This window comes from Ambystoma mexicanum, chromosome 12 (assembly GCF_040938575.1).
Source record: "Ambystoma mexicanum isolate Mex_15411 chromosome 12, UKY_AmexF1_1, whole genome shotgun sequence".
In the NCBI taxonomy this organism is placed as follows: Eukaryota; Metazoa; Chordata; class Amphibia; order Caudata; family Ambystomatidae; genus Ambystoma; species Ambystoma mexicanum.
This window is the reverse complement of record NC_090936.1, coordinates 963,812,855-963,836,073: the sequence shown is the minus strand read 5'-3', so window position 1 is coordinate 963,836,073 and position 23,219 is coordinate 963,812,855. Positions and strand designations below refer to the sequence as shown.

Sequence of the window (23,219 nt, the reverse complement as noted above, 5' to 3'; positions counted from 1 at the left end):
CTGCAGTTAGATCAGTGGTGCACAACATACGGCCCGTGGGCCAAAAGCGGCCCTTTAGGGCATTATCTATGGCCCTCCAAGTCACATGAATGTAATGATGAAGTGTTTAGACAGTAAGTGCCATATCAGGTGTGTGAAGCCTCTGTGGTCCAGATTTTGTCTGCATCATGATCTGTGCAGTTTTAAAACGGCTAGCTATAATGGCTTACAGTAAAAAGGTAATAAATAAAAACTACACCTTAAAAACACTCACATTTCTGAACCAGTCCCCCTACCACCTGCACATTTGCATCGAAAGTTCGGCCCACTGTATGGGACTTGTGTGGTACATTCGGCCATCCAGCGAAATAAGTTGTGCACGCCTGAGTTAGATGATAGAATTGGGGGCAGGGAGAACTAAATGTACAATGTTGATATTGTGTTGGGATGCTTTCTCTGTGCTGTGTTAAACTGGTGAGAGGAACTCGTTTCTGCGGTGTACAGATAAGTAAATTGTCTGACCGGCAATGTCCATTGTCAGCTGGATACCCCTCGTACCAAATACCAAACTGAATTGTTAGCACTATTTGATCCGTATTTCCACACATTCAGAATTCAGTCTTTCATTGGAATGATTGAAGAGACTGACTAGCTTGTGGTTGCCAAAGTGGTATATAATCCTACCTGAAATTTTAAAGATCTGCCCAATATTAACGATTGGGTCCAATCTCGTAGACCTGCCATCATGGTTGCATTCAGCAGGACACGTGATGATCCCACACCATAAGATGCTGTTTCGAAAGAGATTGAAATAATATCATACCTATACACAAACCATGCTTTCATATGGTACTGACACCTCCTTGAATAGCCTTCTAGTTAACAAAGTGAAGCATGAGGCTCTGGAGGCGAAAACAAATCCCATCTATGTGGCCTCTCTAGACAACAGCTCAGCCTTTGACACAATTGACCGCAATCGGTTGTGGCGCAGAGTAGTATTATGGGGTATCCCCAGTGGTCTTGTTACGGTCCAGATGGTTCTGTGTTTTTTCCCCGACAGGAATTCTGCCGAAGTGGTATGATATGACATTGATAATGCGCCTATACACAAGTGTTCCAAGGCGCAACGAGGTAAAGAGAGGGGGAACAGAGGGAAGACAGAGACAACGATCTTACTAGGCCAAGTGACATTGAGATCGCGCAAGTGCAGGGGAGGGCAAAGTGCAAGGGGAAAGGGGAGGGAGGGGGGAGTGCAGTACATGGTATCAACAATAACAAGAAGTGCGGCCAGCGGGTGGCAGGTTGATGGGTAAATGCAGACAACAGGTGTCCAAAAGTGCAGGTAGGGGGACTGTAGGGTTACAGATACAGACCCCAAGTGCAGGGTTGCCGGGAGGCAGTGCAGGAGTGCAACTGGCCGAGCAGGGACGTGGGCCTGAACTCAGAAGGTAGCCAGGTGACCAGTGCAGCATAGGACAGGAAGAGGGAAGGCAGAGCAAAGAGGAAGGTCTTGAGGTGCTTCTGGAAACGGAGATGGTTCTCCTCAATTTTCAGAGAGGCAGGGAGGCTGTTCCAGAGGGAGGCCCCCGCCGCAGAAAGAGATGTACCACCAACTGAGGGAGTTGGAGGTGGAGGAGCAACAAGCTCGAGAAGGAAGGTATTTATGAAGAGAGCTGCAGGTAAAGAGAGCCCAGCCCCCAGGAGGCCTTGTGGACAATGCAGAGGGTCTTGAACTTAATCCTCTCAGCCACTGGGAGTCAGTGCAGAGATTTCAGTGCTGGAGAGATACGATCCCTGGGCTTGAGGCCAAGGACCAGTCTTGCAGTCTTGTTTTGGATGAGTTGCAGAGGGCGGAGAGTAGAAGCAGGCAAATTTAGAAAGCGCCTGTTGCAGTAGTCCAGCCTGGAGAGAACCAGAGCTCTAGAGACGCTGAGCTTCTGAGGGGAAGGAGAGGAAAGGAAGAGTACCTCTGACGAGTTGCAGCAGGTAGTTTCACTTCTTAGAGACATCAGAGATGTGAGGAGACGAGGAGAGTGTGCAGTTGAAGATGACCCGAGGTTCTTAGCCTCACTGGTGGAAGCAGGAAGAGGGTCAAGGGAGGCCGGCCAGAGAGTGAGAGTGAGAGGGAAGGAGGGGGCAGGTGTGCTGATGAGGAGAATCTCCGTTTTACAGGCATTAAAGCAGAGATCATTGGCGACACACCACTCCTGGATAGCAGACAGACAGTCACAGATGAGAGAAGGAGAGGAGGTGGCCAAGGGGAGTCTGAAGACGAGCTGAGTGTCATCCGCATAACACCGAAGTTGGGGCAGAGAGTGGCAATGCGGTGGGCGAGAAGTGCCAGGTATTGGTTTAACAGCCAGGGAGAGAGGTTAGACCCCTGGGGAACTCCACAGGTAGAGATTGAGAGAGAGGAGAGGAGAGGAAGGACCCAAGTTGTACCTGGGAGGGTCGATCAGAGAGGAAAGAAGTCAGCCAGGCCAGAGCCTGATCAGTGATACCCAGGTTATCGCGCAGACGGTTGAGCAGGATGGCATGGTTGACCGTGTTAAAGGCAGAAGAGAGGTCAAGTTAGTAGAGGACAGGGGGAAGATTAGAATCAAGGTTAGAGAGCAGGTCTTTATTTAACCTGAATTCTGTGGAAAAAATCTTTCCTATTTGGGAGGGTTCCCCCCAACCCCTCTGTTCACTACACTAATCCCCCTACCCCAGGCCCCTCCCCACCTGTTTTAACCTCTTACCCCCTCACTCTCCCATATAATTCGATTTTTTTATTTGGCAGAATTATGTCAAAGTAAAGTACTTCTGCGGAATTCCTGTCGAAAAAAAATGACTAGATACCATCCAGATGAGTTGAACTTGCTGAGAGTGGTCTCAGCTGCAATCCCCATCTCCATGGGTTGAAACAGGGCTGTGACTGGCTGCCTGTCTCTTTAACCCTTACCTGGCTGACTTTGAACTTCTATGAACAGAGATAATAACAAGCCTATAAAAATTGGTCATTACTGTTACGCTTGGGCTGCTTTTGCATCATTCTCATTATAATGTAATCCATTCAAATAGGCCTACAGCGAAGGGAATGAGGGAAAGGATTATTTTGAAAATAATGCTCTTAAGGTTAATACTTCTAAATCTTACGTACTACAAATTATTAGAAAAACTACCAAACCCAAGCCTTCTAGATGGCATTTGAACGGTTCTGTATTGTCAATTCTCAAGGAATATTATTTTCTAGGATTTCATATAAATCACTCTTTGGACATCAAGAGTGTGTGTAAAAAGCAATAGTACCAATTATGCTTCATTGGATTGAGTTGGTCCCGACTTGGCCCTATCACATATATAAATACTGACACAGCCTTATTTGGCATTCATTTTATCTCTGTCCCGTTGTTTACCTATACAATCCATTGTAGCAGAGCTTGATATTCCATCCTTATGGTCCGTGGCAGTATTGAGTAGGCTTATGGTGCTAACTGGTGTCATAATGAGTGAGTGTTAGGAAATATGTTCTTTTTGCTGCTTTCCTTCCAAATAGCTTCCATGGAACATCCTTTCTTTTAGCTTTATTTGGACTCCTGACCTGACTTTTGAAGGTATGTAAATTCTTATGCTTTTCTTCCCTTGCCATTTTGCTCATTCTTATGGGGACACTGATCAGTCCATAAGATAAGACTATCATGCTGAGAGACAATGTCTCTTTGTCAATTTCTTGTATTTTTAACATTGCACACATCACCTTACAGTGAGGTGCGGTTAGGATACTTTGTATCCTTATGATTTATTTTGTAATGGCTTTTTGGTTACATTTACAATATGCCTGTGACAAACTGGTGGCAGCGGTTATTTTTCTATTGTTTTTTCCAACATTTTACTTGTACACTTTTGCATTTACCCCAAATGGCTATTATTGATTTATTTATAACATTTTTGTAACACCCAAGCCCTGAAATATCACAGCGTTTGTACCAGCAAGTAATGTAGAAACATAACAAAATACAACAAATAAGAGCATATTGGTGGAAAGTCATGAGCCAGGTGTTGCGTGCTGAACTGGATGGCAGTAATGCTTACCCGTCTGGTGCGGTTATCATATTTATGAAATAGCCACGTTTTTAGAAGTCTCTTGAATGTTCAATAGGAGGGTTAATTTCTGATAATCGGCTGTAAGGAGACACTGTAGCTTGCGCCAACTGCTCAGACAAGTTTGAATTGAGGAGTGGCCAGAGAGATACTGCTGGAGGATCGAAGGATCCGCTTCTGTTGTCTCCTTGTGATGGTGGTGTTCAGGTAAAGGGGGGCTTCATTATAGATGCACAAGTGAGCAATAGAGAGGGTCTTAAAGTGAATACAGGCTTTGATGGGCAGCCAGTGGCACTCGCAGCGTGCTGCTGTGATGTGGTCTGAACGACCGAGCCCCAGGGCTGTACGCAGCACTTTATTTTGGAGGAGTCCGAGATTAGCGAGATTGGATGCTGACGTGCCTTTAAGAAGTACATTGCAGTATTTATTTTAATTATTTATCGTGCATTTATAAGGTGCTTATACATAAGTAAATTGCGTTTACTGAGTATAAGATCTCTCTCTCTCTCTCTCTCTCTCTCTCTAGAGAGAGTGATAGAGAGTTTGGCAGTTGGTGGAGAGAAATGTTCTGCTCAAGGAGATAAGCTTGGATGTGTAGGCTGTTGAAGAGGCAACGGCATTGATTTGCTTAGTCATGGTGAGCTCAGTGAACCCGTAGGCCCTTTAAGCAAGGTAGCGATATATGGGATGGATGGGGATGCAGAAATTACTCTGACACCAATAATAAGTCTGACTCAGGAAGTTGGCAACTTTGACTGTTTTATTCACAATTGTCTAAAACAGGGAGTACAGCGGACATCGGATGTCGCACAAGCATTCTCTCAAAGCATTTAATAAAAAACAGCACTTATATAGCAAATATTCATCATACGTGACATCCTACTACGCGGCAAAATAAATAAATTGCAAAAAAAAGGATTATGATTGGATCTCTAACATCAGGTGGACAACTTATGCCTACCCCTAGTGCAAGTCATCTTCGCTGTCATAGAATAACCTGCGTTTCATTGGCTCTCAAACTGTAGGGTTCTTGTCTACATGGCCCTCTACAATTGTTTGGCACGCTTGTACCCTTCTGGAATATTCCACCCGGTAACAGCACGCAAGCTGGTATCCCAGGTGCTTTTGGGTGAACTTGACCATGCCTTCCCACCTATTAAGCTCATCATGACTCCTGCTGTCTGCCATTCGAATTGTCATTTGAACTCGCCATTGCAGGTTTCACTGTGCCTGAAAATAAAAGGGAGTGTGAGCACAGCCTTATCTCCAGTCTCAATTTGGCTTGCCCAAAGTCTATTTTCATCTTGATCATGTGACAGGAGACCGTGTTTGAACTCCTTTCTTCATATTTAATACTATTAATTGAATAAGACTTGGCACTCGTAGTGTTTTTCCATTGCACCTCAACAGGAGCTTGTCTCGCTTCTCACGTTCATTGTATCTTCTTGAATAGATAACCAGTTTCTTGGCTGCCTCAACCCTTGATGCTGATATGATATATGATATGATAGGTTATTTATAACGCGTTTAATACCCAGAGGTTTCTAAACGCGGATCCGGGGATCGTACCTGTGTTGCTCCGTGTAGTCTTGCTTCCAAAGTGAGCACATTGCAGCTGAGCTATTCTCCTGTGACTACTGTGCCAGACAAGCCTTCTTGATTCTTCTTTCATCGTCCGCCGTCATTCTTTGTTGCGCCACACTTTCAGCCCTTTCTGTTCATGGGGTCCTAGTTTGCTGAACACGACGTGGAACATCCAGATTCTATACATATATATATATATGCGCCACCGCCTGTAGTCTATACATAGTGAATAGTCAGCCTTTATGATTACTTGATCTGCTTGCGTTTCAGCATCTGTACAGTTATGAAGAGATTTGTATTTTCTTCAGTGCTTTTCATACATGCAATCTTCATTCCGCACATGAAATGTCACTCAACTCTTTACTTTGTCATCAGAATCTATAAGGTCTATATACTTTCTTCTTCAGCATCTCTTCTTGGTGCGTCATCTCTGCTTCATGTGGCGTCACCAGTCTCTTGCCTTTGTCACTTCACACTTCTTCAAGAACCTCTTTTATGAGACCATCATGTCTCCCCGGGTACACCATGTAGGGCTTTCTTAGTCGATACCTTGTTTCGAGGACTCTTCATTGGATATAAAACCAATACTGGTGTTGTGCACGTCGCAGTTTCAGGCTTCCAACATATAGGAAGAATTGGGCGGGATTTCCAGTAGAGGCATTTGGCTTCTCCGTTACACTCCCCCCCCCCCTCCTCCCCTCCCGGTTGATTCATCGACCACTCTCCTATCGATCTTCATATCTAGAAATCCTCATCTGAAAAAGTGCTTCTTTGGAGTCCATATCTTCACTACTCCTTTTAAAGATCCTTCTGATTTGACATGCTCATCAACACTCCAGGTCATGTGGCTACATTGTCCATTAAGACTGCAGTAGTTCCATCTTCCCACATACCTCTTGTGGTTTCTCGGATACAGGAACTTCGTTCCCTCAGGTGCTAAGATACTGGCCTTTACGTAGTCTCTGATTTCTTCATCTGTCAACTCTTTGGGTCCGGACCCTAGCTCTACATCGATCATGATCTTCATTCCTACTGTTTTCTTTGCCGTCTTCTTGCACTGTGTGATTATTATTTTGATCACACAGAATCCAAACATGATCATCACCAGTAGTGCTCCAAGGAACTTGAAAATATTCGCCACCCATTGTGGAACCCATGAGAAGATTGATGTAAACCGGCTGTCATTTGCAATATCTTCTATTTCATCTTCCATCTCGATATGCAAGATCATCAGAGTTGTTATGGCCTCTGTCAAGGTCCCATTCTCTTCATTGTGAGAAGGTGTGAATGTGCAACATGATTCTCCAATTTTGGCACAAACACCTCCATCCATAGCTGTAATCATGTCCAGGACACATTTATTCTGGACAGTCATCAGTCTGATGGCTTTCAGCTCTTCCCTGAGGGGTTGAATCCCTTTATGGTAATATTGATCATCTGCAGAAGTTCCCATCTGGTAATCTGCAGCCATTTGGCATTTGTCATCGTCTGGATCACTGGCATGAAGATTGTCACGTATACTGCAGAAGTCTGACTGAACAACCTGTGTTCATATGGAATAGCATCGAAAGCTCCTTTCGATTTAGCTTAGAAGTAGTTCTCTCTCTCTCTTTGTTCGATTTACAAATTCAATTGCTCTACTCTTTCTCATGTGAGCATTTGCTTTTGGGAACTCCCCAATTTTCAGGTCACTCTTTGGAATCACCAAGGCTGGAACATGGACAATCACTATAGAACACAGCCCTCCCCAGTCCTTGGCCAACTTCATATATGCTCTGGAGCTGCAGGACCAGTAGTGGTCTATTATCACTACTGTTCCATTTTTCAATCCTGGTACATTCATTCCAACCTTTTTTGTGCCATTATTTCTGAAGCAGAGCCAGAGGCACTATCTGCAACGGGCCTCCTTTGTCATCAACCCGTGACAGCAACTTTGCAATCTTCAACCAAATATGTTTGCATCCCTTCTCCACATTATCTAGAACTGGTTCATAATATCCTGTTATTGCTACTGCTCTGCACACAATCAGGTGTTCCTCCCATCCGTCTGGAGAGAGTACTGTTCCCTTGATTTGCAGCTGGCCTCCCTCCTTGCATCTTTGTATTTCTTCATAATTCTTTCCTTGACAATTGAACTTTTTACTTCCCATCGTATACCCGCTCCATTAATTCTAGGCTGTTCATATCTTATCAAGTGAACTCTGTTGTGTGGTCCCTCTTGTCCTTAAATCTTGCACATAATAATCATCTCCTGGAGCTATCTTCTCATTCACCCATGACCTCTCGTATGGCAGAGTGCAAGGCGTGTCAGACAATGAGCTTTCTGGACTGCTACTTCTATAGCTATGAATATCTTAGAGTTCCCCATGGCATAAAGTGTGAGCGCACAAACATAGCAGCTCTCCTTAGAGGTTCTCTCCCCTACCTTTTTCATGGGCTGATTCCACATGTTATTCCCCAGGTGTGCTGTACTGTCTAGATAATTAACTCATCATCTTCCCTGGTGCTTCTCTTGTGTCTCCCTCTTGCAAGGTGAGCTTGTGCATAATGCTCCTGAATTATATCAAAAATTGTCCTTCATACAGGGGGAATCATAGGAACACTTGTCATGGAATTAAGTGACCTCAATAATAGATCGATCTGTGAATGTCACTGGAGTTTGAAGAATCAAAGGGACTTCGATCTTACTTGAACCAACAAAGTAGACAGTATGGACCAACAAAATCAGGAAAACTATAATAAATGCTGAACACGCGTATATTATGCACAAACACATCAATCCCCACCATTTGCGATTTTCCTCACATAGTTGAGTTTGCTCGCTTTTCAAAATTGTAACATTCTTGACAGTCCTCATTATGCCTGTATACTGCTTTTATGGAAGGAAAAAAACAGATAACCTGTTGAATGCTCAGGTAGTTGCAAGACATGTTCAACTATCGCCATAAGATTGCATAGCCATTTTTAGGATCTTGCAGAAAAACATGTGTATATATATTTCTGATGTTTGTTAATCTGCTTAGAATCACATGCAGTGCATAGGTCCGACATCCAGTGGTCACTGCGGAGTATTGCATTTTGATTTTCGTAGTCGAAAAGGGGATGTCGACAAGGCGTGTCTGTAACACTATCCCTATAGTGACGTGCGTTGTACCCACAATCCCTCACGCGTCGAGGTCCCTCAGATTGTTTTTTTCCGCCCAGCTACTGGTCGCCTTTATGCGGAGCTCCTCGAGAGACATTGCCAAATAGTTTCTTCGACCTTTGGTCGTTTGTTATTAATATCAATAACGTAGACGACTACAGGAGGAAGAAACTCCTTTTTCATTCCCAGACCGTCCTGGCCGACCTCAGTGGACCTTTGACATGTTCCAGACCTTTGTTGATAAACTAGACAGGTTCATGTCCATCCCAGAAGACAGGGCACCCAAGAGACCAAGGGAGGCACCCCTGGAGAGTCCAAGGGCTAAATACCAGAAGTTTTATAACCCCATACAGGAGGACATATACTCTTACGACCTCACTGAGGAAGACACCCACTTCCAGGAGGAAGATGAGTTCACCTATGTTGAAGACCAACAAGAAGAGGAAGGTTTTCACGAGGACACTAACTTAGGTGAGGAGGGATTCCAGGAGGACACAGGCGAGGGCGACCCAAATCCCTGGCAGTCACCAGCTAGGTCTACAGACACAGGCAGTAGCAGTATAGTCATCAGGTCTACTGAAACTACACCAGTCAGGAACCCTTCGCCTGTTGATGATCAACCCACCTTCAATGCACTGCTGAAGAAGGCAGCAGCACATTTTGAAATTGAAACTGGGGAGGTCACCCCAGACACAGATTTTGTGGAGAGGATTATCAAAGAAAACCCCCCCACTAGCCAAACTATCCCCATCCTCGCCTCAGTTAAGAGACGTATTACCCCTTCTCTGTCCACTCCTGCACTGGTGAGAGGGGTCAATCCGAGGATTGAGAAACTGTTCTCTCCCTCTCAATCAGACCCATTATATATTAAGGGTCACTCAATCCCGGACTCCCTGGTCGTGACCAACACCAGGAAAAGGGCCAGAGTCCCACTATCTACCAGTGAGGCACCCTCAGATACAGAGGGGAAGAAGCTTTATGCCCTAGCCAAGAGAATCGCCACCTCTGCAGTATTCTCTACCAGAATTGCCAATAATAACACACTATTGGCAAGCTACGCTGATGCTCAATGGGAAAAGCTTAAACAGGACATTGAAGAAGCTCCCGAACCCCTAAGAACTCGTTTGCTGGCTACAGTTAACGAGGGCTCTCTGGTCAACCAAAGCATCGTCAAGAATACCCTCGATGCAGCAGGGACGGCTGGCCGCACTTTGGTACAAGGAATTTTGCTGAAGCGTCACGTCTGGCTTCGCAATTCTTGGTTTAAGGCAGAAACACTAGCATCCCTTATTAATAAGCCCATAGAGGAGTCCAACCTCTTTGGGAAAGCAGTTGATGATGCGCTGGAGAACGCTAAGAAAGAATTTGACACAATAAAGACCTTAGACCAAATTTCTAAACCCCCTAACAGGCGGGGATTTGGTAATAAGCGCTTTTTTCGTGGCTAACGCCAGCAACAAAACCACCAACAACAACAGTATTCTGCCAGCAACTACCAAGGAAATAGTGGCCAGTACAATCAGAGGGGTCAACGCCGTGGCAAAGGGAGAGGCTGGGGTTCCACCCCCAGAGGCTCCTAAGCCATCAACACCACCAAGTGACGCGAAGATTTGCGTCCCCTCCCATGCAACGCCGGTCGGGGGCCGGTTAACATCCTTTCTTCCAGCATGGGAGGGAATAACATCAGACCGTTGGGTACTTTCCACGGTAGCCCACGGCTACTGTATAGAGTTCAACAGTTCCCCAACATACAGACCCCCAAGGGGACGCCGCATGACACCAGAACACCTCGCCATCCTTCTCAAAGAAGTGGACCAACTGCTGGAAAAAGGAGCCATAGAGGTCATGCCTCTATCTCAGGTAACGGAAGGTATTTATTCAGTGTACTTTCTTGTACCCAAAAAGGATCTAACCATGCGCCCTGTAGTAGATCTGCGCCGGAGTGTGGACTCCGAGCGTAGCATCCAAGCACATAAACCTACTGGAGCTACTGGTGGTGTTCAAAGCACTAAAAGCCTTCCAAGAACACCTACAAGGGAAGACAGTGATGGTCCTTACAGACAGCACCACAGCCATGTACTACATCAACAAGCAGGGGGGCACCCACTCTCCAGGACTGTCCAAGCTGTCCCAGAATATATGGAAGTGGGCTCTCAGACACAACATGTTCCTACTGTCACAACACGTACCAGGGGAACTCAATCTGCTAGCAGACAAACTCAGCAGAGACTTCCCCCTGCCCAAAGAGTACGAATGGCGATTGCACCAAGACCTCGTCTTAGACGTCTTCACGCAATGGGGATTCCCCGAAATAGACCTGTTCGCAACTCTGGAGAACTCACAATGCCAAAGTTATGCCTCCAGGTACCCCCAGAACCAGTCCAAGGGGAACGGTCTGTCGATTCAATGGTCAGGGAAATTTGTTTACGCTTTTCCCCCCCGACTCCCCTTCTCAACAAAGTTGTGCACAAGATGCACCAGGAACAAGTTAGCCATGGTTCGCTCACTTGATGGAGATGTCTCTATCTCCCCCAGTGAAACTTCCCTGCCCGTACAACATGCTGTCACAGGACAAGGGCAGGACACTGCATCCATGCCCTCAGACCACGAATTTAGCAGCCTGGCTCCTGAGATCATAGAATTTGGACATCTACAACTCCCGCAGAGATGTATGGACATCCTCAGGGAAGCCAGAAAACCTAATACTCGCCACTGCTATTCTAGCAAGTGGAGAAGATTTCTCATCTGGTGTAGAGGAAAGAGCATCAACCCGGTTGACTGCTCTCCCACACATATTGTTCTGTACCTGACCCATTTATTGGATTCAGGTCTAGTGTTCAATTCCATTAAAGTCCACCTGGCGGCACTTTCTGCATACACCACTTCACAACTTAGTGTCGTGGTGGAACATCCCAGTTATCAAGGCCTTCATGGAGGGGGTAAAGAGAATACACCCTCCGATAGCTAACCTAGCTCCCGGATGGGACTTAAATGTGGTACTTACCAGACTCATGGGCTCGCCATTTGAACCCATGCACAAGGCAACTCTTAAGGACCTGACTCTTAAGACTGCTTTTCTAATAGCTATCACCTCCATTAGGAGAGTAAGTGAACTACAGGCTCTTTCTGTTCTAGACCGCTTCATAGCAGTTCACAAAGATAAGGTGGTTCTACGCACACACCCAAGGTTTGTACCGAAATTCATCTCGAAATTCCATGTAAACCAGTCAATAGAACTACCAACGTTCTTTCAAAACCCTTCCAACTTGGGAGAAAAAAGTCTGCATGCACTGGATGTACGCAGAGCTGTCATGTTCTACATGGAAAGAACCAGGCCACTGAGAAAGACTAATCAGTTCTTTGTCTCGGTGGCAGCAGGAACAGAAGGAGATGCAGTCTCAAAGTCCACTATATCTAGATGGATTGTTCAATGCATCACTCTCTGTTATACTCTTGCTAAGAGAGAACTACCCTTCAAGCCAAGAGCACATTCCACTCGAGGCACTGGGGCATCCATAGCATTCATTGCAAATGTTCCCCTTGAGTCCATCTGCAAAGCGGCTACCTGGAGTTCTGTGCGCACCTTTACAAAACACTACTGTCTAGATGCACACTCTACATCTGACTCCCAGGTGGGACAGGCAGTATTAAGACATCTTTTCTCTACTGTTCCTTCTCATAACCCACCGCCAACTCCGGGTACTGCTCGCTAGTCTATGCACAGCATGTGATTCTAAGCAGATTAACAAACATCAGAAGACAATGCATTACTTACCGTAAAAGCATTTCTGATGGTTGTATCTGCTTAGATTTACAGGCGCCCACCCTTCCTCCACGTCCGGATGGAAGGAACATAGACATCTTTCTACATCTCTCTGTTTTCTGTACTCACTCACGTATAGAAGGCTCCCTCAGGGCAGAAAAAATACAAACAGAGGGACCTCGACGCGTGACGGATTGTGGTTACAACGCACGTCACTATAGGGATAGTGTTACAGACACGCCTTGTCGACGTCCCCTTTTCGACTACGAAAAACAAAATGCAATACTCCGCAGTGACCACTGGATGTCGGACCTATGTACAGCATGTGAATCTAAGCAGATACAACCATCAGAAATGCTTTTACGGTAAGTAATGCATTGTCATATATTTTTTTATTTATTGTTAATGGTTCAAATAAACCTTTACAAAAATAAGCATCTATCATAAATTTACATATAACAAATACAAGCACAGTCCAAATGAAAAATAAGTCCTAAACAAAAATGTACCAACGACAGTCAGTCACGTCTTCAATTATAAGATTTGCTAAAATAATAAAATCTTTTTCAATTATCTTTAAAAATGCCACTAATGCACAAATCAATGCTCTATCATATCCTTGCATTAGCTGATTCCAAAGACACTCCATGCAATCTTCATAATTCACGTTTACAAAACGCTTTAGGAGTTTCGTTCTAACATCTCTGAAATGTGAGCATTCTAAAATCAAATGTTTTAGTGTTTCATTGGACTCTCCGCATTTTGGAAATGACATTTTGTAACACCATAATTGTAACTAGAGTTTCTCCAATGCTTTATTCTTTCCATAATATTGTACTGATTTAATCTAAATCTAAGATAATACATTCTAGCAATGTTACACAGGAATATGTCAAGATATGCACAGCAACCATCTCTTTTGCGTGGAAATTTAGCATATTGTTTATAAGTACTCAATGCACTTATTTCATCTATGGTTTTTCTCGAGTCCAGCTAAAAAAGCTTGCGTTTAACATAACCCGGTCGAATATACAGATCTTCATTATCCACTCCCAAATCCCTCAGGATTTTAGCCATTCTTCGATAATAGGCAGTATATTAGTACTGCGGCCAACAATTCAAGCAGGATAAGCTTGAAGTATGCAAACAAAAACTTGAATTGAATTGGCTGTGTTAGCAAGGGCTCCTGACTGCGTGGTTTGCTTTTGGAAAGGGAGGCGAGGTACTGACGGCGATTTCTGCGAATAAGGTGCCGGATCGCCGTCAGGGAGAGCTGTGAGGACAACTGGCTGCTGTCGAAGGGAGAGCGAAGCGGGAGCTGCAAGAACAGCTGACTGCTGTCGCTGAACCGCTGCCAAGGATCAGCGAGTACAAGTACCAACAACAAGAAACATGCCTTGTCTGCCGACATTGCAGCCTGGGAAGTCTAAGCATCTGATTGGCTAGACATCACAAAAGAGTGGTGGTAGGAGTGTGGAGGACGAGTGTTGAGTCTGTTGAGTCTGCAGGAGTTCCCGGGGCTCGCGGAAAGCAGGAAGCTCCAGGTAAGAAACACACCTGGAAGTGTGCTTTTCACCCTAACCTGCACCGGGTCTAGCAAACATTGATAGCTGATAGAACTGATATCTAAGACTAAAAGACGGCTTGAACCTGATCCTTCATAATTCACGAAGTATCTATCCCAGGAAATGCCTGCTTGTGGGGATAGCGTGCGGGGGATTGCGGGACTCTGTCCTTTGACCCTCTCGCCTTGAGCACCCCCTGCTCTTTTGATCTGACAAGTCCGTATGCGGAATTGCGAAACACAGATTGCTAGCTGCGGGACTCGCGCGTGGGGACTGCGGGACTTTGTCCTTTGACCCATTCGCCTTGAGCCCCAGCACTTGGTGCATAAGCTTGCCTCGCCGCTTGGTGTGGAGGAGCGGCACCGGCAGCCTTGGCAACAAGCATCCTTGGCCCGCCCCCCCGGGCTTGAATCTGTATCCGGGATTAGCTGATAACAAAGACCAAAAGTCACACAAAAGACACAAACAAAGAAACACTCACAAAATAAAATAAACAAACCAGAATAAGTATGGCAGAAGTGAAAGGGCAAGTTGCGCTGAATATACACCCCAATACCAGGATGCGAACAAAAATCATGGAGGAAATGCGTATATCAACCCGCATTCCTATCTCAGCCAAGGATGCAGGCAGCCTACTAAACTCCTACAGACAGGCGGACTGCGACATATCTAATGTAGACAGCCAAACCTGTCACAGTGATGCAGAAACAAACATGCTAGATGCTCCGACAGCCTCAAAGCTAGATAGCGTTAATCCTCGCCACGGAAACAAAGAAATCAGCTTTGATACACAATCGACCGCAAAAGACAAAATGAAGCACTGCTTGATTGAGTCTAACACTGTGATCAATTTTACAGAAGAGAAAACCAAACAAACCATACTGAAAGATATACAGCAAACCATACCTAAGAACTACTCCTCTGCCTCAACGGGAGTGCAGTTCCAATCGACCTATCCATCTACCACATTAAGTGAATTTAAAGAAGAACCAGGGTCGTCAGGAACCAGCGGCGAGTATGAAGCGAGAGGAAAGGACCGATCATCCATTCTCAGCCTATTCTCACAAAAAGAGAGAGCAATGCACGCAAAGACTCAATGGAAGAATCATTATGAAAGCATAAGGACCCCATGAACAGAAAGCCACAAATACATTCCCCATCAATGCTAAACGGATGGAGCGACTATCACTCGATCTGACTGAAATTGAGGCTTTAATGGATTTACAGGACAAAAATAGAAAGCTCAAAAAAACAACAAACCAAACGCTCCCTCTGACAAGCAGAACCGAGATGAACCCTAGATCTAGTAATCCTATGGTCAACAAAAACCAATCAATGTGCCCAGAGAAAATGGATCCAACGAATGAACAGAGAAAGTGCACTTGCGCAACAACTTTGACAGCTCCCCAAGAGTCTATAGCGACCTCCATGGTCGACCTCCAAAACATGTTGATGCTGGTGATGACCCAAACCATGATCCCATACATAAAGCTCCATGAATCGAACATGGAGACTGTGAAAGAGCACACGACCTTACTGGCCTCAATATATGCCAAACAAAAGAGTCTTGAAGTGATAATACCAAAAATCCAAGAGCGTCTTAATAAAGAAGCGGAGATCAGCTACAACTGGCAACAACGACTTGCTGAAATAGCAAGACAAGACAGATCGGATAAAGCCGCACTAATCGAAGCTCTTATCGCCATAACAGCGACAAAAAGCGTGAATACACAAACAGAACCCAAGGAGGCAAAAAACACTAATAATGGGACGCAAACTATAAACCAAAAAAAGAAGTCGACGGTGATAAATCAAAAGGTTTCTCAAATGGAGAACAAGAACATTGACTGCAATATTCTACTAATTGACCTAACTCCAGACTCACCCTCCCGTGATGCTGCCAAAATCCTGTCCTCTGAAGATTCTGACCAAAATCCTAAAACAGACATCCCCATACGAAAGCCAAAAAAGGGGACGCAAAATTACAGCATCTTTGAACAACAAAATCCAAGTGAAGCACCTAAAATAAAAGAAAAAAACCATAGACCTTAACTAAAAAGCGTCAAAATGGCTCGAGCATTTCTGAGAAATCTAATGCACAGTGTAAACGAAAATAAAAAAGCTATACAAAACCAGCATCAAGAAACAAAAATAGACAGATCTAAAACCAGCATACCAGTGCAATCTAATCTGCAAGGACATTCAAAGAAAGCATCAGAAGAGATTCAACAAACCAACAACTCAATCCCATTTACTGGAACAGAGGACAGTGACGAAGGAAACATAGAATCATTGATGAACTTGTCAACATACTCTGAACAAGAAACTGAACATAAAGCGAATGAAAATCCTGAGAAACCAACTGAACAAGGAGACCAAATCAACACGTCATCAATGATAATACTGGACTGCTATGAAGAGACCCATGAAAGCCTGATGATAACTGCAGAGATATCATGTGATGAGATCTCAGATGGCGTTCTAACTTCGTCAAATAACTCTTCAACCTCTACGCCCTCAGAGTCAGCGAACTTGGACCAAACCTTGAATCTAGAGGACCAGATGCATCCCAAACCAAAGAAATCTAGTCAGATAGAACAAACAAGCCCACTAAAATACCCACAATTTGTTGACCCACTTCACAAGATCCATCGTTATATATTAGAAAGGACAACAAATTGTGATGTAAAACTGATCATGAATAGGACTAACACCCTTTGCCTATTTCAAGCCATCCCAAATTTAAAGTCTATCACCACGAAAGATTTGAAAACAATTGAATTCATTAACGACAAAAGTCTGGACGACATTTTGGTACATTGTCACATAGAAAAAACTCTGAGGAAAACTGCTTCATCCAAGAAAGACATAAAATACCTTGGTTTCGATTTATCAATAGTAGAATGCTTCGCTCAACAATATGAAAACCTACACCATGAGCACGTTCTAGAAAACATCCAAATGTATTCAGAAATTAGCAGGACCGAAGACCTAGAATACACCAAGCTCTGGGACCCGCACAACAAGAGCTCCAATTAAAGTGACATCAGCTTCTACAACCCTGATGCACATCAGCATAGACCGAGAAGAGCAGGCATCAGGAGAAGTATTGACAAAACCCCCTTATGGAGAAACCTCGACTCAACAAATAGCACGAATGATTACGACGACAAAACTTCACTATAACAACGAAATTCAGATATTAATCAGCTCGTGACATGTTGTTCATGGAACACACGTGGTCACTCACATTTGCCCACAAAGCACATGCAGGTTTGAATAATGCCAGCATAATATGCTTACAAGAGACCTGGCTCACTGTTCCACCAATCTGCGAAGGATACCTCACGCAGAGGAATCCCGCAATTGCAGGAAAGGCAGGTAGACCATCAGCCGGTCTCATCACGTTAATCAGACACAACCTTTCCTATGAGGTCATAGAATATACAAAACTAGACTCCTGCACACAAAACACAATAGTCAAAAAACGAATATCACCGGAACTGGAACAAACCACAAACGATGTAGGGAATCCCTCCAAATATCTGAGCATTACCAACGTTTATTGGAACCCAAAGAAACACGAAGACGAGTAGACAACAGACACATTCCTTTCCATAATTGACATCAACACACAGAAATACAAAGGTATAGACCACATCTTATGTGGTTACTTAAATTTCCATATTTATGATTCGAAAGGAAAAAATCTAGAAGAACATCGACTTGAACCCTGTGCAAGAAGATGGTCAGCTGAACTAGACAATAGGAATTTCATCCGCCTGGATGCAATTAACAAAGACACATTGTCCCCCCACTCCATCCTGGTCATGTGGAAACAAGCAATCCATAAAAGACTATTTTTATGTCACGAAAAGAATTTCAGCAGCCATCAAGGAAGTAGAAAACCTATCCAGCAACCTAAGCGACCATTACATCTTGAAGCGTTCGTGGGACTCAAGCGGCACTTCCCCAAGGAGAATACACATCCCTCCAATAACGGTAAACTCCAGAATGAACCGACTCAAACTTGCCCACCATAAACTAAAAACCTTGACAGAAACACTCAAGAACGCTGATTTAAAAGACAACAGCAAAATAAACTACAGATGGCTGCTGAATCAGTTCAAACTGACAACCGTCCGGAAAGACCTTCAACACCCGAGGCATCAGTACACCTATAATCATTGCTGCAAAAAAAAAAGAAATGCGAAGAGAAGTTAGAAGAGCAAAACACGAAACGAGTTTAACCAAAAAAATAAAAATACATAGAGCCAAGCAAAAATTCAAAAATTGGTTAAAAAATGCGAAAATGATACAAGAACAAGAGAATGCAGAAAACATGATGTCTATTCTCAGAAACAGCACCCGACGTCTGTGGGACCTGCTAAACTCGATTACTAACAAACAAGAAGCAATGATAGTGTTACTGAGCAAGACTGGACCAGATACTTCACCGAGTTATATAAGGAAAGACCTGCAATCCAAGGAAAAACCATCACCCAAAAGGAAAACACATGGGAAGTTGTATATGAAGTAAAAGATCTTGAAAATGCGATCCAGAACCTAAATGCATCACGGGCCCTTGCCCCGATGGGCTATCAAATGCAATTCTCAAAAAGAATCCTAAACCATGGGCGGAATTCTGCGGTGCAATCATCGACCTAATCAACAGCACCAAAAGGATACCTACATCTTGGCAATTGGCAACAATAATCCCCATATACAAACAAGGATCCATCGAAGATCCGATGAATTACCGACCTTTGGCATTACTAGATCCTTTGGGGAAAGTATTCGCAAACCACCTCCTAACAAGATTAAACGCATGGTCAAAACTGACCTACCACCAAGCAACTCGATAAACGGGATTTGTGAGAAGAATTGGCACAAACATAAACCTATTAATTTTGAACATGCTAAAACACGAAGCGGACAAGACGAACACCCAAGTGTATGTTGCATACATAGACCTAAGACTCTCCTTCGACACCATCAACAGGGACCTCCTGTGGAAAACATTGAGCTATGGGGATGCCCTAGCGACATACTAGCACCTATAAAACTCCAATACTCGAACACCAAGATCCAGGTGAGAATGACAGCAGATGGGATCGTAAGCAACAAAATCAGAACATGGCACAGGCTCAAACAAGGCTGCCCGTTGGCTGCTGCCCTATTTAACCTGTTCACATCTGACTATGAGGAAAGCATCAACTCCCCTAATATCAACCCCCCGAAACTTAACAACAGTGTGGTACCATGTCTGATCTATGCTGATGACATTATTCTCCTTGCAAAAACGCCACACGGTCTTCAGATTGCACTAAACAAAACGATCGAATACATGGATCACAACGAACTCACCATAAATATAAAAAAAAACAAAAGTCATGACTTTAACACGGAAAGCCCAAGGTAAATTGAAACTCCCGGTGTTCTTCCTTCAAAACCAACGATTGAAACACGTCACCACATACAAGTACCTAGGAATTTGGATAAATCAATCAACGAGCAAAATTCCTTGAGCACTCCACTTAAAATCAAAAGTCAAATCACTAGCCAGACAGGGTTTAATCATCCACCGGAAATTTGGTAAGTTCTCGATCAAACCTGCCTTAGCTTTTTACAAGCAAAAAGTAACCGCAATCTTGACATACGGGGGGGAATGCCTGATTAACATGGATCAATCTATATGGATCCAACTTGAAGCCATCTACTGGCGGAAAATTCTATCTCTACCACAATCGACCCCCATGCCACGTATACGCTACAACCTCGGCCTTCAATCTTTGCAATCCATAATCACGTGGAAAATCCTTGACACATACAGGAAACTGAATAATGAAGACAACATCGCAACACTTGATATATTTAGAGCATCGCCATCAACACCAAACAACTCCGTACTGACAAGATGGAGAGAAGCCGTAGAGCTCATATGCTCTGAAAAAAACATATCACTCGACATGCTGATAAAAAGGCCTGAACAAGCCAAAAAGCATCTGGCTAGACTAGACTGGATTGAGACAGAAAAAAAGAAAGATGAATACAAGCTAAATCTTAAATGCGATGGAGAAGCAAGAGCAATAAACCAACTGCCCCATTACCTCAACCTATTCCCAGATAGCCAAATACGCGACACCTTCCTAAGATTTAGGTTAAACATCCTTCCGACACGACAAATCTTAGGCATATGGACTCTGAACCCCTCGAACAGTACTAACTGCAGATTTTGCAATGACAAACAAATAATAATGGAATGTGAAGCTCTGAATCGGAAAAGGCTGACATATACAGTAAAAGATACGAGTCAGCAACCATCCCATTGGACACTGAGGCATGGTGGAGCTATATTTTAATGGGAAACAACAGAAAAATGGTGTCCACAACCGTCCACTTTTGGAAGGACATCACTGCTGAAAACTATACATAAGTGTTTTAAAGACTATGCTATTTTCGTTCAGAGATTCTTTCTTTTGTCCGTTTTTATTCATATTATCCTTAAACTGCACCAATATGTTGCGCAAATGTAAGGTTTAAGAAATAAACCAAATGCATTTTAAAAACATGAAGTAGCCTATGGGCATCAGTATCTGTTAGAACCATTGGATTGACCAAAAAGAAACTTGGTGATGAATGAATCTGGAAACTGCTCACGTTTATAGTCCTCAAATTCAAACTCTAGATTGGGCATATTTTTAGAACATCAACACTTTCTGAAGTCAAATTCAAAGATTCCTATGACTCAAGAGCATGATTTGCACCCTTCCTAAAATATCTATAAAGAGGTCTGGGGTGAGCCACAGTCCAATTGCACACATGCATTTATTTAATCTGCAACCTTAGCGTCCTTCTTCCTCGTCATCGATCGAGTCTGCACTTGCTGAACTTCTTTTTCTTGTCTTTTTTCCGAATAAACGGGTGGGGCTGTGTCGGTCTCACCAGCATATGGCTCTACATCGCTTGGGTGGATCCAGGCGTGTCTTTCTTGGACTTTACTGCAGAGGGAGTGCCATTCTCAACAATATAGGGACCAGTAAAACGGGGCTCGTGCCACCTCCTTGTGAAGTTACGCACTAGGACTGAATCTCCTACAAATCATTTAGGTACACAAAGTAGTTCTTGAAGAGGTCCTCCCCTACTTTACCTACAACTGAGGTTGAGGTAACTGACCAAACCCTTCTGCATGGTGAGGAAGAAGGGTTGCCTGAAGTGTGCAGTCCCCATGAGCACCCTGAACTTCAAAGTTTTATTGTAGAAGAGGTCCCCTCAAGGTGTGAATTTAGTACGGGTCAGAGATAGTGTCAGTCCTGTCAGGCCTGCTCCCATTTGGCAGGTTACTCCCCTGAGAAGTAGAGTGTCTGTTGGGAAGGTGGGTTACTGTTCAGTGAACCCTTCGAGAGGACCATAAGCAGTGTTCCCTTCAGGAGATACGCTTAGGTGTAAGCCTACATATATAATTATTGCATTATTTTACAGTAGGGTGTATTTAATTCTCAGCAATCCTAATGGGTTCCCATTTACACAACAAAGAATATTTAATAACAATTTAGAGAAAAATATATACCGTTTTTAATAAATATTCAACACACGTTTAAAATATAATAATGTAACACTCTCCTCCATTACTTTGTCATGCAAATGTGAAATTAACTAAATCATCAAATTATGTTTACAGTACCACAAACCCAAACCAAGTTGAATTACAATCTACATGTATAATCTTAATTTGGTACAAACAATATGTCAGGATGAGTTCAAACAAATATATTTTTATCATGTTCTCATAAGAGTACATCCTATTTGTTCTTTGTACAAATTGGGTAATATCTGCTGGTTCAAGATTTCAATGCACTGCCAACCAGGTTTTGGCTAGAATGGTCTATCTGGTCTTCTAGCCTTCTTCAGGGCCACAACACATTCAATGGGGGAGTTTATTCTGTTGACTTGATATTGAGTAAATTCAAATAATGAAAATTACTTTCTAAACAAATTGATCAGACAGAGTCAAATATAAGCACAGAAAATACCATCTTGCAACTACCATAGCTAACTAGAAATAATGGTGGTCCATCATTATGAGACCCTTCCTCCTGCAGTTTGTGCATGACGTCTCCCTTACAGGTCATCTTGGTGTTAAGAGGACTAAGGAGAGGTTATCCATGCATTTCCTCTGGCTTAAGGAGGGGGTTCAGATAGAAAAATCACTGCAGGATTTGCACAGCTTGTCAGTTGTCTGACAACAGTGGAAGAAAGATTAAGGTGCCATTGGTTCCAGTACCTGTAGTGGGTATACGATTTGAGGGGGTAGGGATTAACATGGTTGGTCCCCTTGATCCTCCTACCTCCTGCTGGTTGTCAATCATGCCACCGGATATCCTGAAGCCAACCTGCTGATAACACTGACTGCCAAGTCAGTTGCTTTAGCATTATTAGGCATTTGTACTAGGGTTGGCTTCCCTGAAGAAGCTGTGTCTGACAGAGGCACCAACTTTGTCTAATTATATACATGCCATGTCGAAGGAGTGTGGGATGTCGAATATGTTTTTATCCACATACCGTCCACAGACAAATGGTCTAGTTGAGAGATTTAGCAGAACTCTCCAAAGCGTGATTGGCGCTCTGGGAGAGCCCCAGTGAAGGAAGTGGGATCTTCTGCTACCATGCCTACTTTTTGCCTACAGAGAGAGGTACTTTAAGAAGGGGTTGGCTTTAGCCCCTCTGTCTGGGGGGTCTTCACTAAAATCAAGGAAGGATGGGAGTCCCCCCACTTCTCTATAGACTTTATAGACTGTGCTAGGCTTCAGAAAGTGGTACGCTCTTCTTATGGCTCAGGCCAATTACAAGTTGAAGGCTGGACAAGCACTGGTGAAACATTGGTATGACCAGAAAGCTTCACTTCATTTTTCCCAGACCATAACATCCTAATCTTGAATACTATAATGCCTAGAGCTTTGCATGACAAATGGGCAGGTTCCTACTGGTTAGTTGAAAGACTAGGTGAGGTCAACTGTTAAGTGGACCTTGGAAAACCTAATCTATCTCCCGAAATGTTCCATGTATAGACTGAAAGCATTCACCCCTAAGGTTGTAATGT

General features: G+C 43.7%; 1 protein-coding gene across 4 annotated transcripts in view; it reads left to right on the top strand.

Moving 5' to 3' along the window:
• The window catches only part of LOC138514136 (zinc finger protein 420-like), a 1,401,466-nt gene that overhangs the window by 195,004 nt on the left and 1,183,243 nt on the right, over positions 1 to 23,219 (top strand). The gene's annotated exons all lie outside the window — the stretch shown is intronic.